The sequence below is a fragment of the Salvia splendens genome, chromosome 22, assembly GCF_004379255.2.
Source record: "Salvia splendens isolate huo1 chromosome 22, SspV2, whole genome shotgun sequence".
NCBI classification, from domain to species: Eukaryota; Viridiplantae; Streptophyta; class Magnoliopsida; order Lamiales; family Lamiaceae; genus Salvia; species Salvia splendens.
The window spans coordinates 12,395,305-12,412,180 of NC_056053.1; the positions used below are offsets into that span (position 1 = coordinate 12,395,305).

General features: G+C 35.6%; 1 long non-coding RNA gene across 1 annotated transcript; it reads right to left on the reverse strand.

Annotated features, from left to right (window-relative positions):
- Positions 1-1,700: 1,700 nt before the first annotated feature.
- LOC121787121 lies at positions 1,701-9,749 on the reverse strand. The gene is made up of 4 exons (XR_006047272.1): positions 5,423-9,749; positions 4,873-5,035; positions 3,247-3,302; positions 1,701-1,939 (listed from the first exon to the last, which is right to left on the reverse strand). It is a non-coding gene; the product is annotated as an uncharacterized LOC121787121 (long non-coding RNA).
- Between the last annotated feature and the right edge of the window lie 7,127 nt (positions 9,750-16,876).

Sequence of the window (16,876 nt, forward strand, 5' to 3'; positions counted from 1 at the left end):
ATAATGGTTGTTTTAGGTTCTGTAATGCATGATTTGTGATCTGTAATGTACATTTTTACTAACCAGTTTAATTTAAATTTGGCCTTGTTTGATAGATCGGCGCACATTTCTTGTTTTCCCAATGGGTTTAACAATCCTTGGGGGTAGGGTGTAGTATGTACTAAGTCTTCAAACCGTCGTCAAAGTGCACGAGTTTCAGTCATTCATCTAGGGTTTAGAAATCATATCGGCTAGGTAGTAGTTTTTTACTGATACACATAAAGTACATATTATATTATATAATGGTTGTTTTAGGTTCTGTAATTCACGATTTGTGAATTGTAATGTACATTTTTACTGACCAGTTTAATTTAAGTTTGCCCGTGTTTTCTTGTTCGGCACACGTTTCTTGTTTTCCCAAAGGGTTTAGCAATCCTTGGGGGTAGGGTGTAGTATGTACTAAGTCTTCAAACCGTCGTCAAAGTGCATGAGTTTCAGTCATTCATCTAGGGTTTAGAAATCATATCTGCTAGGTAGTAGTTTTTTACTGATACACATAAAGTACATATTATATTATATAATGGTTGTTTTAGGTTCTGTAATGCACGATTTGTGAATTGTAATGTACATTTTTACTGACCAGTTTAATTTAAGTTTGCCCGTGTTTGCTTGTTCGGCGCACGTTTCTTGTTTTCCCAAAGGGTTTAGCAATCCTTGGGGCTAGGGTGTATTATGTACTAACTAACAAACTCATTACCAAATTCCACGAGTTTCAGTCATTCAACGAGGGTTTAGATATCATCTCGGCTAGGGAGTAGTTTTAACTGATTTACATAATGTACATATTATACTAAATAATGGTTGTTTTAGTTTCAGTAATGGACGAGACATGAGGTGTAATGTATATGAACTCGGATGGGGTTCGTAGACAATATAGATGGTCGACCTTTCTTCCCCTGGGTTTCTTCTGCTCACCCTGTTTTGGAGCTATACTTGGGCGGGCCTCGGCCAATCTTTCCCTAAATTTTTGGGCTAGTGCTACTGGAATAACATCGTCGACTGCTTCATCAATCAAATAGTACTATTACATAAGGAAATAAATCAGATCATATCCAGGTTTAGGTTCTGTAATGCATGATTTGTGATCTGTAATGTACATTTTTACTAACTAGTTTAATTTAAAGAGACGCGGAGGGGCAAAAGGCCAGCTTGATGTATTTTGTTCCACACATCATTATTGGGTTTTTTTTCGGATTAGTCTTGTGCTTCACTTGGTTGTCTTAGTATTATTAGTATTCCCACTGTTAACATTTAATACATATTATTATTGCATTATTAATCTGTTTTCGTTCATTATCGTTAATGAAGTTGTACATTATTGGATACTAGCACTTCACTTACTCTATATAGTTGTTCCATTACAGTTCATTATTGGACACAGTATGTACATTATATGTTGCATTACGAAACTGATAATGTACATTGTTGGCCTTGAGGTTTACCATTATTATCCAAACGCACTTAATGGAGTGTACATAATATTTTTGCATTAGTAATCTGGTCTCGTTCATTACGTTAGTGAAGTTTTACATTATTGTATATTAGCACTTCACTCTCTACATAGTTATTCCATTACAGTTCATTATTAGACAGATTATGTACATTATACATTGCATTACGAAACTGATAATGTACATTGTTGGCCTTGAAGTTTTTCATTATTATGCACACGCAATTAATGGAATGTACATTAATAATATACTACAGTTTAGAAACTCAGACGGGGTTCGTCGACAATAGAGAAGGTTGACCTTTCTCCCCCTGGGTTTCTTTTGGTCACCCTCTTCTAGAGCTGTGCTTGGCACGGCCCCGACCAATCTTTCCCTGAATTTCTGCGCTAGTGCAACTGGAATTACATCATCAACTGCTTCGTCGATGTCCAGTCTTAGTTGCTTCTCTGCTGTGGAATCATCAACATACCACATCAGAAAATTATTCTAATGAAAAGAATAATGCATAATATTTGATATATAATGTATACTACTGATTAAAGAATGCACAGATTCATTCAAATAATGCACAAAGAAAAATTATACAAGCATATTTGTACGTTGTGTTTTTCACCATTTCACCTATGTACACAGGCAGTCCCATAATGCCTAATAACTGGTAAATAATGTAAACTATTAGCTACATAATGTACAGATTCAATCAAATAATGCACATAGGTATATTGCATTCACCATTTCACCCACATCACTCAGCAAGCAGTCAAATAATGGCAAAAACTTGACATATAATTTATATTACCAGATATATAATGAAGAGTACAAGGTTAGTCATGCATACTACAGACAAAATGGGTAGAGTCAGACGAATAATGCATAATAAATGACAACTACTGTACAGTACCAAATGAATAATGTACAGTTTTAAACAAATAATGTACATGCAAACCTTTGAGTTACGGTAAACAGCAATTCACCAATATACACAATAATTCTCATAATGTAGTACATTGCAAATAATGACAACTACTTGATACATAATGCACAGACTCGGGCAAATAATGCACATATTTATATTACATTCACCAATTTACCCACAACCGCTAGGAAGCAGACACATAATGCAAAATACTTGGCAAATAATGCATCCCAGAATATAAATAATGTAAATTTTTAATCAACAAATGCGCACTTTGAATCTTCACTGAGTTAATTCACCCATATACACAATACTTCTCATAATGCATACTATACTGCAAATAATGACAACAACTTGATACATAATGTGCAACCTAAATCAAATAATGCACATATTTATATTTCAGTTACCAATTTTCCCACACCACCCAGCACGCAGGCACATAATGCACAACACTTGACAAATAATGCAGCCCAGAACATAAATAATGTAAATTTTTGATCAACTAATAAACAATAATTTTCATAATGCATAATATATTGCAAATAATGACAATTACTTGCTACATAATGCACAACCTCAATCAACTAATGCACATATGTATATTCCTTTCACCAATTTTCCTACAACAGCAAGTAACCAGACACATAATGCAAAATACTTGACAAATAATGCATCCCATCACATAAATAATGTAAATTTTATTCACTAATGCGCACAAACCAGTCTTGCAATTACCCATCCAGCCATTTACAAGATATGTAGATGAATGCACAATGCAAGCCTAATTGATGTCGAAGTACAGACGCAAGTATACAGTCAATCAACTTGTTTGGTTACCTGCAGTGTGTGTAGGTTGAGGGCGCGACGGACGGCCTCTTTTAGTCATTGTAAATCTGTCATAAAAACAAGAAATAAGATACCCGAATCCATCATTTTAAACAAAAAAAATGTATGTTTTCGGAGTCAGAGAAAACCTTCACCAAAACGAGTCCCAATTTTTTGATTTCGAAAGGTCGCAACCAAGTCGCTCTTAAAATCATTGATTTTCGAGTCTAAAAAATGGTGAAATCGACTTCTAGTCGGGCTTTACCATCATCTACCGGGTTCAAATCATCAACAAGAATAATTATTTTAGACCTACGTCGTCAACGCGGTGAACAATGTAAACGCCCGCTTCCGGAATTTGAGTAGGACGGAAAAAACGCCGCCGAATGGTGGTGGCGGCTAGGGTTTGAAGTTTAGTGGAAGTTGGGGAGACTGGAGGCGGAAGAGTGGAGATGAAGTTTTGAGTTTGGAATGAGAGAGAATGAATCGAAGCTGGGACGTGTATCAATTGCCCGCTTAAAATTCGCACATTCCGTTTTTGGTGTGGTTTTAATTTGGTATTTTTACTAGTTTACCCTCATAATGCACATAATCCTATCTATAATGCAACACGGGATAATAAAATAAGAGTCCATCCAGTCCCTTGATTTATCTAATATAACGACCCAGATTTAGAAGAAACTTAAATCTAAGGGATGAAAATGAGACTAAGGCTCCCCTATATATATATATATATATGGATGTATTCAAGTTCAACATGTATCCAATTCAAGGATCCAAGGACCGTGATCTGTTTGAAGCTTAACACTAAAGAGCTGTGAGAACCCTAATACACCGTATATATATATAGGGAAGTGATCAAGGTCTAACTAATTTTAAGTGTATAACTTGAGAACAAATCTCAAAAACACGTTATCTCAATCTAATGACTAAATTAAGTATTTATTTTCTATTAATAAAAATTGCATGGGGGTATTTTGGGAAATACATTGTTCCATATTTTGACATACACACCACATTCATGCATACTCTCTTTCTCTCTCTACGAACAAGTGGAGAGATAATCCGTTGGTGAACTTGTGCGACAGGAGGATCACAATGACAAGGCCGCCGCAGCGGAAATAGGTGGTGTGGACAGCCACCTATACGGTAAAGTAAGAAGGTGACTACCTCAATAGGTGGGCATATTTGGAAAGTATTTGCAGGAATTTTATGGGTTTAATAAAGAAAGTAAAGGAGGGCTTCGATGAGATTGTATGCTTCACTGCAGATAATGACCAAATGGTGCTAAAATTGGACGTAGTAGTAGAGTGTGTCAACTAGTGGTGAAGGATACCAATGATGACTGATCTAAGACTAACAACAAATATCTCCAGACTCTTCATCTTGAAGCAATTGCTTATGTACAAAACTCTCAATCTTGGTGGATCATTCATTGTGAAACAAGAGGAATATATGTGGAAATCCTCACACGACTCTAGGAAGTAATGAATCACCTCATCTTCGATATTGACATGCACCATTCAAAGGGATCTCGGGCGGTAAAAAGGAGAGCTGAACCCTTGCGAATATGATTATACTAACATCTCAACATATTGGAAAGGATAAATACAGTGAAATTTAAGTTTCATCTCGAACCTTTGAACTTCCTTATTCATAGCAAAGTACGCCCAATTGTGAACTGCATCATCTTCCGTGATCGAATTGAACTCTTCTTGATATATGTATCAAAATTAATGACCATGCCCTCAACAAATCGACCTTGATGAAGCTTCAACACAGTATTGACCCATGACTCAAACTGTTCCAAAGTCAATGAAATAATCAATCTCTGTATTTCTTTTCTAAATTACGGAATAATTAATCTGGGAAGGATTCCAAATAATTAATCCCAGATTAATTATTCCATAATTTGGAAAAGAAATACAGAGATTGATTATTTCGTTATTTGGATAAGATTTGACGAGACAGAGGTATTCTTCTGTCTGAACAAAAAACATAAAGATATATGATGACAGGTAAATAACGCATGGAAAATCCACCGAGATCATCTTGCAGCTGGGCAAGTATATCAAAATGGTCTCCACTTGGATGATATACTGATTAAGCATGATAAATTGAGTAGTATGATAAACTGGACAGTATGAAAGATAGTAAATAAAACAAAGTATGAGTTATGAAAACTAACTTGTGGCTTAAAAACTTCAAGGGTTACAGAGGGAGGAGGAAGAGAGCAATGGTCTGAAAACTCTAAGACCGGTGTGCCCTTTCTCCTTAATTTACAAGCTATTTATAGAGCTACAAAGTTAACTATTACATAATATTATATTGCAAAAGATTACAATAAAGGCTACGTGCAGATCGTCTCGGGAAGTGGTGGTCCCCTTTGGAGGCAACTTTTGTCTTTTGGTGAACTCTCTTGAAAATTGTGGCATCCTTATCTTGACAACTTTTGATCTCGTGGTAAGCAACTTTTGATTTTGAATTTTGAGACATTGGTCATGACCGCTAGGCAGCAAGTATTATATGGATAATTCTGATTCTCCTTTTGCATTTTTCAATAATTTGCTCTCTTTGCCAATCTTCATCATTATCCCAACAAAAAGATCTGTTTCTGCGTCGTCTGATTTTATAGAAAACTCTTATTCTTCTTCTTTGCTCTTTGATCCCTGCTTCTAATATTTTTATCTCTATACCATGATCACGATTATATAAGGCGTTCCTTCTCGGCATCCTAAGCAGCGAGTGGAATATGAATCCTTCTGATTTAATTGTTTAATAATCTTAATCCTTCTTTGAACCTCTACAAACTCTTCATAGCCATCTTTAAAAATTGTACGGGTCCTGGAAATCAAAAGGATCTTGTTCTCTTATTGGATCAGAGGAAACTGATTCTTCTGACTTTGACTTGGTAGAATTGGACCTTTGAGCAAGGAATTCAAAAAATTCCTTCTTCATTTCTTCTGGCATATTCATGAACTTTGAATCCTCAAAGGCTTTGGAACTATAACTGGGGTTCTCTTTTTTGACGTCTCCCTTTTTGTAAGTAACTTTTTGTCATGTAGACAAAAATTGTCTAACAGCATGTTTGGAACAAATATTCTCCTGAAATTTATTCCACCATTTGATTTTGAAAATTCTAACTAAAGAAAAGGGAGTTGGGTCTGGATAGATTTTCTTAAAGTGAAAATCCCAGGCAAAAATCCAAGGTACTTTGAATTCTGCATGGAACATCAAGGGTTTTTGATATAAAGAAAGGTTTGAATTTTCCGAAAAGACTTCAAAACCTTTTTGAACAGAGGGTGGCGTGATTTGGATATTGGATCCAAATTTTCTCCACCAGTCAAAGAACCATATGGGAAAATGTTTGTCTATGTCTGAGTGGTAGGTAAAAAACCACGAATGGTTAAAAGGTCTGATAAAAAAGGCTTGAAACCAAGCATTTTTGTAATCAATATAATTGAATCCTTTTGCCGGGTGACGGACTGAAAAAATTTTGAATTCTTTAAATCCTCCAAAAGTAGTAATAGTATGGATCTTTCTAATCACACATTTTGAAAAACTAATTTCATTTGAACTTGAAGGGTTCTGAGTTATTTCTATAGAATGTGAGTCTACAAGAATTAACTCATAATATCTTTGATCTTTTAAGAAATTATCCGATTCCCACAGCTGAGCTGGGTTTTGAAATCTGGCTCGGATAAAATCTTTTTGAATAAGGTCCGTGGGATAATCGGTGTGAGGAGTCATTCCGATATCCTCGAACCAATCTTTTGTAAGATATTTTTGGAATTGTTATGGAGGGTTTGGAATTTGGATATTTGTAGGTTTTGGCGGGTTTGAAGCAAGCACACTTTTGAACGGGATTTCAGGTCTAAGTTGTAGAGGAGAAAACTTATTTGGGACAATCTGTTTTTGAGGTGTAGTTGGGAAAGGAGTTAAGGCTACTGCTTTTGAATCATGAATTTCATAGTCTTTTGCACTTTGAATCTTCTTTTTCGCTGGATCCATCGCTGGTTCCTTGTAAGAATTCTCTTGTTAGAAAGTCTGGTAAAAAATTATTTTCTCCTTTGATATACTCTATTTCGAAGTAAAAAATGGAAAGTATAACTTGCCATCTTGCAAAAATTTGTTTTGAAACAATATTTTGAACATCTTTAACAAGAACTTCTTTTGCTAATTTGCAATCAATCCTAAGTATAAACTTTTTATTGTAAAGGTCGTCTTGAAATTTTGAGATACACAAAACTATTGACAGAATTTCTTTTTTAATTGTAGAATAATTAATCTGTGTATCATTCCATATTCCTGAGCGGTATCTTACTAATTGTTCTTTTGAGTCAATTCTTTGTTTTAAAATTCCTCCATAACCTAGATTTGAGGCATCTGTTTCTATGATCATAAAGGCTTTTGGATTAGGGATGCCTACGCACGGAAGAGTTTTTACTTCTTGTTTTATGGTTTTGATAGTATTAGTGTGTTCTTCTGTCCAATTAGGGGGGTTTTTTCTAAGCCTTTGATAAAGAAGTTTACATGACTCCCTAAGATTAGGAAAGAAATCTGAAATGTAATTCAGGCATCCTAAGAATCTTTGTAATTGATTTTTATCTTTGATTTCATCAGGAATTTGTCTGTAAAGGAAATCGACCTACTGATAGGTTTGAAAGTTCATTTACTAATTTCATGTCCTAAAAATCTGATATTGGTTTGAAATAATTTTAATTTGGGGGTGGATATAGCTAATCCATTTTTCTCTATGGTTTTTAAGAGAGTGTCTAAATGTTTGATATGTTGATCAATATCTTGGGAGATGATTAGAATATTGTCGATATAGACAATACTAAAATGACTAAGAGGATTCATGATATCATTCATGATTTTTTGAAATTCTGAAGGGGCATTTTTTAGGCCAAAAGGCATGACATTCCATTCATAATGTCCGAAAGGAACTGTGAAGGCTGTTTTATATCTATCCTTTTCAGAGATTTGGATTTGCCAAAATCCAGACTTGAGGTCGAACTTGGAAAAAATAGTATTAAATAGTCTTCCTATTAAATCCCTTTTGTTGGGGATAGGATACCTAATCCATTGTAGAACTTTATTAAGGGGTTTGTAATTTATGACCAGCCTAGGTGTTCCTCTTTCAAGTTCTGCTTGTTTAATTACACAGAAGGCTGAACAACTCCAAGGAGATTTTGAAGGTCTTATAAGTTTCTTATCTAATAATTCTTTAATCTCCTTTTTACAAATTTCTTAGAGTTCCTGGTTCATTTCGATAGGTCTCGATTTTGTCGGGATATTTTCTTCATTGAAACCCTTTTCATAAGGTAATTCAATGACATGGTGTTTTCTATCCCAAAAGGCATTTGGGATTTCATTACAAACTCGTTTGACAAAGTTATTTTCAATTTCCTTAATTTTTGAGATAATCTTAGGAGTTCTAAGTTGGTCTTCAATTCGTTGAAAAGGTAATTCTTCTTTTAGAAAACTAATTTGTTTTTGTTTTTGTTTTTGGGTAATATTATTAATATGTCTGAGTATAGAGTTATTCTGAAGATTAAGAATTTCTTGCTTCTTAATGGGAAAGATGAATTTATAATTTATTTCTCTTCCTTGAACCTTAGTAGTAATATCACTATCATTGACATAGAAAGGATAAATTTGAGTTAGGAAAGGCGTTCCAAGAATCATATTATATGTGATATCTTCAACAATAGTAAAGATATTCTTGAAGCAATGACCATTGTTACAGATGTGAGCTTTGGAAAGTTTGTATTTGATTTTTAATAGGTTATTATTAGCAGTATAAAGTTTTTCTTTGGATTTGTCGCAGTATTTAGTAGGGACTATTCCTTCTCTGATAATATTATGGTCTGCTCTTGAATCAACTAAGGCCATAATACTGGTTTTGAAGTCATTAACAGCAAGAGTGATATTAGCATGTCATTTTTTATATTCAATTTCTCGGATAACTTTTATAGAATTATTTTCTGGATCAAGATTCTTCCAGTTATTAATTTCTTTATTATTTTCAATAATAGAGAGTCTTGTCTCTATTTCAAAGTCTTTTTCTTTTAATTCATAAAATTCTTTATTAATTTGTTTTTTAAGGCTATTAATTTCACTTTGGAGGTCTTTTGTTGTTATTTGTTTAGATATGCTTTGGTAGGGATATTTATCCCAAAGCTTATTTAGACTAAATTGTTCATTGATGTTTATCTTCTTAGAAGTAGAGGGTTCTTCAAGAATTCAATCTTTTAACTTATTAAGGTAACCATCCCTTATATCGGTATCTGGGATTTCTTGGATAAGATCAAAGATGACTTCTTTCTTTTCTTTAGAAATGACTTGGATACAATTTTTGCAAATATCTTTTCCATGTTCAATACTACTATGATAACTACTTTCGTCAGAGGTATTTTGCATCTCTTCCATTTCTTGATCGGACTCACTTTCTGAGTTAGAAGAGTTATTCTTTTCCCTTAAAAGATTATTAATTTGTTTACTTATAAGTCTAATGTCTTTCTTCTTTTTCTTCCAACATTGGTCTTCAGTGTGTCCTAATTTTTTACAATACCAACATTTTATCTCATTTTTCCCCTTATCATTGGTTGGCTTATAAGTTCTTTTAGGTTTTGTTCGTCTAAATTTATTTTTGTAAGGTTTATATTCTGACCTCTGCGATTCTTTTTTAAACTTTCTGGTTTTCCTTTTATTCCTAGAAGAAGGGGCTTCAATCTTTTCAATCCCAAACATTTCACAGAAGCATCCTAATTCGCTCTTCTCTTTCTGTTTATCTTTTCTATATTTGTTTTGTATTTTTATTTCCATACATAGGGCTAAACCTTCTTTCTTGATAAAAGTAAATAATTGCCCGAACGTAATATTCTCAAAAGGAATATTCTCAGAATCTATATCATCTTTGATTTTTTGTATTATTCTTTCACTAAAAAGTTTGGGTAATCCTGCAATGAACCTTTCTTTCCAGAATGCTTAATTACAATCATTCCTTTTGAGAACCTGTGTTATGAAGACATCCTTATACCACCTATAATCAGATAAGGAGGGGCATCTAAGATTGGTTAGGACGATAGAAGAACTGTTATATTCCTCTCTCGGGTTTCCTACAAAATACATTGAAATAGTGACTACAAGGAAGTCACAAGCATCGCTTGTTTCTTTTACTTCTCCGTCTTGGTCTTCAACACTCACAACATGGTTTAAAATTTGTTCCTTGCTTCCAAGATCTAAAGCATTATCCCACCAATTTTTTAATTGACTAGTAAAACCATTACTGAGAAAGATACAAGCTTCTCTTTCAGAAATTCCATTGTACCTATATGCAATTTTTACCATTCCCATTTCTTGTAAAGTATTAAGGATTTCATACTCAGATTTTCCATCTATATTTCATTCTGTTAATGCATTTCCATCATAACTAGATTTATGAAATTGTCCTCTTTCTTCATAAAGCATATCTACAGGTGAAGGTCTACTGTAATAATTTTTGGTACTATTAAACTTTTTTCCTTTAAATATTCTGTTTATCTTAAAGGGGGAGTTATCAGACTTTTTGAAAACTTCTTCTAATTTTTCAACAGAATCATTCTCCGTATCAGAAGAACAACTTGTTTGTTCAGAACTTGATTCATGATTTTCTCTGATGACATTAGTATTAGAGGTACTTGGCTCACCAAGTTTTTCAGAAATTTTTGTTAATAATTTTTCTGTTTTTGGGTTAAAAGTTACACTCTTATTTTTAAAAATATCATTACTTCTGAAAAAATGTATAGAAGTATCATTCAGGATACTATGTTTGACTGGTGATGGATTCTTGGTGGAAATAGTATCTAATTGGTTAGCAATAGTGTTAAGAATTTGGTTTGAATAATTATTCTGCTGGATAATCCTCTGTAATTATTCGTTTTCAGCAGGATCCTTTTCATTAGGCTTTTTAGATTGTTTAAAAGGGTCTGCAATAATTTCTCCTTTTAAAGATTGAAGAGGAGGATGAACTGCCGAAATGACAGTACCATTATTTGACAAAGACCATTTTTTTTATAAAGAAATTGAAGTACACGTACACTCACACTCCCATTCTTTATTTTCAAAATATTAAGAAATTAATTAATAAAGAATCAAGCACTTCCTTCCCCAATTCCATCGTGACTTTCTCTCCCTCTCTACTGTAAAACTCCAACCAGAGAGCACATCCACAAATTCTCCTACTTTGCACACTCAACAAAGAACACACCACACACATTTCTTCACTCTTTCCCCCTCGATTTCTATCACAAAAAGGAAGAACAAGATCCCCAAATTTAATTCTCTCTCTCTGTCCTACAGCACTTCGGTGCTTCTTTTCTCCGCTGCTCCCCGATCAACCGCTACCGCTCCAATTCGCCGCCCCGCGTACACCGCCGTCTTCGTTCGGCGTCGCCGCTCTGGCAGCCCCGATTCCACCCCGAAACAACCCCGCCAGATGAGTTCTTAATTTTTAAATTTGTGAATTAAAGTTTGATTCTTTAATTCAGTTTGCCTCAATTAATTCGATTAGGAGGTATATTGCAGATTGTAGTAACAGTAGAGTGTAATGTATGAATGCAGTAGTATGAAATTGAAATTGAAATTGGGTGGGAGATATGTATACCTTCAATTTGCAGACAGATTGTGAAAGAATAGATGATGAATCTTTCCCTGATTTTAGTTATGGGTTTCTTGAGTTCGATTGAGTAGAGGTTGAGAAGAATTGGTCTTGTTCTTGTGAGTTCTTGCAGATTTGCAGAGAAGTGAGATCTGATTTGTGAAGGGAGTATTATAGATAGGTGGTTGATAGATATGGAGAGATTCATGGAGTGAGGGGGAAGGAATGGTTTTAATGCCGCATTAATTGGCAGAACAAAAAAAATGATTACTCTGACATCTCATTTAATGCAGCATTAATTGCCGCTGTCGAAAATCTGATCTTTCAGGATTGAATCTTATCTACTCCATTTCTTTATGTTTAATTTGCTTTATTATATTATTTGTATATTTATTGTTTAATTTGGTGTAGGAAAGAACCCGGTTCAAGCTCGTGGCTGCCCGCGCTGAAGTACCCGATTTGCTTAGAACGTAGGATGTATTAAATTAAATTTTTGTTGGACTTTTGTTGGATGTATCGGACATTAAAATTTTAAATTTTGGGGTCTTATTTATTTATTCACTTCCCTATCGACAACGACAATTTAACGTAGCCCGGATTTAATCGCATAAAAGTCACTTATATAGGTAATCAAGCTAATAATATAGTTTCTAATAATATCGGCTTAGCGGGTCGTTACATACTATCCCTCTTAAAAGAAATATCATCCCGAAATTTAGGAAGTACTTAGACAAAAAGCTCGGGATATTTCTCCTTCATTTTCTCTTCTAGTTCCCATGTTACTTCTTTTGGTCCGTGGTTTTTTCCACAAAACCTTCATTGTAGTAATCGACTTGTTCCGAAGCCGTTGCACCTTTCGGTCTAGTATTTCTACCAGCTTTTCTTCGTAACTCAGGTTAGGCTCTAGGGCGATTTCTTCTTGGCGAATCACATGTTTTGGGTCGAACACGTACATTTGAAGTTGGGAGACGTGGAATACGTTGTGTACGTTCCCAAAGTTGGGTGGTAATGCCAAGCGATATGCTACTGGGCCCAATTCCTTCAGAATTTCATAGGGTCCAATAAATCGTGGTTTTAGCTTACCTTTGAGTCCAAATCTGATTATTCCTTTGGAAGAGGATACTTTCAGGAAGACCTTCTCCCAGACTTTAAATTTTAGTTCGGTTCGACGCTCATCGGCGTAGGATTTTTGCCGGTCTTGCGCTTCCTTGATCCGACTCCGAATTTGTCTCACGATCTCAATCATCTCCGCCATGGATTCTGGGCCTAATACTCTTCTCTCCCCCGACTTCGTCCCAACAGAGTGGAGACCGACATTTTCTTCCATATAGTGCCTCGTAAGGTGCCATATCGATGGTGGCTTGATAATTAATATTATAGGCAAACTCTATCAGGTGCAAGATGGATTCCCAGTTTTCTCCTCTATCGAGTACGACGACCCTCAACATATCTTCTACGGTTTGAATTGTCCTCTCGGATTGTCCGTCAGTCTGGGGGTGGAATGCGGTGCTGAAATTTAATCTCGCACCCAATTCCCTTTGCATGATTTGCCAGAACCTGGAAGTAAACTTCGAGTCTCGGTCTGACGTGATGGATATAGGCACTCTATGCAGACGCAGGATTTCCCGTACATATAACTGTGCTAGTTTCTCGGATCCATACGTGATGGGAATAGGGATAAAATGAGCATTGTTCGTGAGTCAATGATTACCAAAATGGCAGTATTTCCACGGTTGGATCTGGGCAGGTCTGTCACGAAATCCATGGCGATGTGTTCCAATTTCCATTCGGGAATTTCCAAGGGTTGTAATTTCCTGTAAGGTCGTTGGAGCAATGCTTTGACTCGTTGGCAAGTTAGACATCTCTCGACAAACGATGCGATGCTTCTTTTCATGCCATCCCATGAGGGTCTCACGCGAGGAAATATAGTTGATCTAACCGTTTTAACTTTGATAGGAACTGAATTTGGGATTCCAAGAGAAATATTCGAATCGTTCTTGCTTTGTGTAGGCTCCAGGGTAACCATGAAAACAAAACGATTATAATTATTTTAATTACGTGAGTGTTTGGTTTACCACAAACTCTCACCAGTAGCTTGCAACAAAGGTTTTCATGAACTGCAAAGACTAGTCTCAATTGGGCTCATTCTGCTCACTCCCAGAAAAGAAAAGATACAACTTCAAAGGGCTTGAGCTATACCCATAGAACTTGAGAATTTTATTGTGGGAAGAGCTTGCAGATGGAATAAATTGCGAAGAGAGGGTATGATGAATAGAATGTAGATGTCAATAATAGGTTGCCAATAATATACTCAAAATGAACAGTGAAGTAGAAAAATTTCAAGTATCCCAAGATGGTAACAGGAAGACCTGAGATGGTTGGTTACAAATGGATTTGAAAATAATAGGAAAACAAACAATTGCAATTTGCTCGACAACACTGTGATAGAAGATCATATCAACGAAATTTTTAGAGTTTATAGGCAATTCAGGGAAACTAACTAATAAAGAGGGCAACAAGAGGAAACTAGCCAAGGGAGAAGCAATGTGCCAGCTTTAACATGGAGCTTGCAGAAAAGCTCAAATCAAGAGACAACAATCATATTTGAATTCAGAAGATGAGAGTACTCATGTACAACAAAGAGCTTGTCAATATGTCTGAAAACACAAAGGGTCTACTAATGATCTTTGGAGAATACATTATCATTGAAGAGACAATAGTTTACGGAAACATGTTTATTCTGAAGGCTATAAATAAAGCAGCTCCTAGTATAGGAGTTTGGTGGCAAGAATTCAGAGAGTCAAAGTATTGCTTTTATATAGAACGAGTAAAGAAGAACAATAGTCACTGGAGGTTATAACATGAGGGAGCAAGCTCAAAACTGAAAGTGATTCACAACCTTGACATATAAGAGGGAAAACAATGGCACATTACCTTGCAAAAGAAATCATTTAAGCTCTTAATTCAACAAAAGTATTTTGATCAAGGGGGATGCGAGAAAATGAAATTCATGGGAATCCAAGTAAGCGTTGCTGATGAATCTTCTTGGTTAACTACAATGGTGATACTCCGTTGTTTAACTCTTTATAGAGGATGGTAAATGAGTTATGGGAAACTTTGGTCACAAGCTACTTTCATCGTACAATCACGTCAGATGACCATATGTGGGGATTACTACTCTTTGGTACTCTCGGTTCGTCATAACGCTCATCCTCGTAACACGTCGTTTCTGCTTACTTATTATTGTAAAGCTAGATTCTTTGTTTACATTGTAATCATATTCTCTTGCTATGTATGTGTACATCGCTTAGTTGGATCAAAGGTATGATCCTTTGGAGTGATTGGGTTGTCAAGAAAGACAATGGCTAACCAAGATTATTCATGTCATTGGGACGTAGAAAATGGATTTTAGCCCCTACCATCTTTCTAGAAACATCGTTTTGTTTTGTTCTATGCCGGATTGCTTTTCTCGTGACGAAATTTCTTTCTTATCGCGTACTTTCTTTTCGTCGCTCGGGAAAGTGAGAAATGTTCATACTGTACTTCTAAGTTCGAGTTCATATTGTGTTCTAGAAGAAACACATAACTAAGTATTCTAAGTTCTTGGAAATTTCAATTTCCCCATACTAGCAACATGATTCAAAAGCTAACTCAAAAAGAGATATCATTTCACCAATTGGTACCAGACTCGTATACTTTATACTTTCATATTCAGTACCTTTTTCCATTTAGGAAAATTATTTCTTTTATTCATGCATTCACAGTCTTTAGCCAAGAAAAGACATACTAACTCTTTCTTTAAGCACGCTATCAAATCAAGAAACATCAACTCTTCTTTAAACTAAGTGTTTTCATCTGTTCACTCAAATCAACTGCATGAGTTATTTCTCCATTTCAAACTTTCGAACATCTTTACTTTCTTTTGAAAAATAACAAGTTACCTTTTTCCTCATTGAGCGCAATTGGTGGGAGTGCTAAGAACATTTTCATCGATTAGATAGTCTAGTGGAACAAGGCTAGACCAAAGATTTTCAAAGAAGACTCTCGGGTTCAGAGCGAGAAAGAATGCTCTGATACCACTCTGTCACGACCGCACTTGCTAAGGATAGCATAGTCGGGAAACTGTGACTAGGGGTGGGGGTATAAGAAGCGGGGAAAGAAATAAGGGGAAATAAAATCAAACATTGGTTACGAGACAGGACTAATTAAGTGCTGATACATAGAAGAAAGATACTCGATCACGAAGACTCGAGTAATTATTTGTAAAAATTTCAAAATATCAGAGTTTTGAACAAAATAGACTTGAGTCTTTTAACATGCACAACGGAAGCAAATGAACGCGGTTCCATGTATGAAGACATGAACCTCCGAGAGTCAAAATTTGACTGAATTAAATGTCTTGTCTCAATAGCACTTCCTCCACCACTTCGCTGCTCAACCTGCACATTTAGAATTATATGCAGGGCTGAGTATAAAAGTACTCAGTGAACACATTGCCGAAAATACAAGTATACATTTGAAAATATTGTCAAGCCATCATCACAGTAACACTCGGGGTTTTATTGGAAAGGCCAGAGCTTACTAAAAATATTCACACTGGGCGGGCCCTTTTTCCTGTACTTAGCAATATCTGATCACATTGTGACGTTGAGATGGTGTTCTCACACGGTCACCTTCCCTGCCATCATGTCAGAGGTATCCTTGTGCCGGGAAGGTGGCCACCTTCCACGGTCACCTTCTCTGCCCAACATGTCAGAGGTATCCTTGTGCCGGGAAGGTGGCCACCTTCCACGGTCACCTTCTCTGCCGTTCTGCCGTTCACGGTCAGAGGTTCCAAGTAGGGACACCACCCTACCAGGACTCAAAATCGAATCGATTCACATATATCATCATTCATAATTCACTTGGTCGTAGCCAACAGATAGGCATCATACACAAAACATTTATGGCAAGACAACATCTTTAAAAATCACAAACATGTGTTCGTGTTTTCATAAA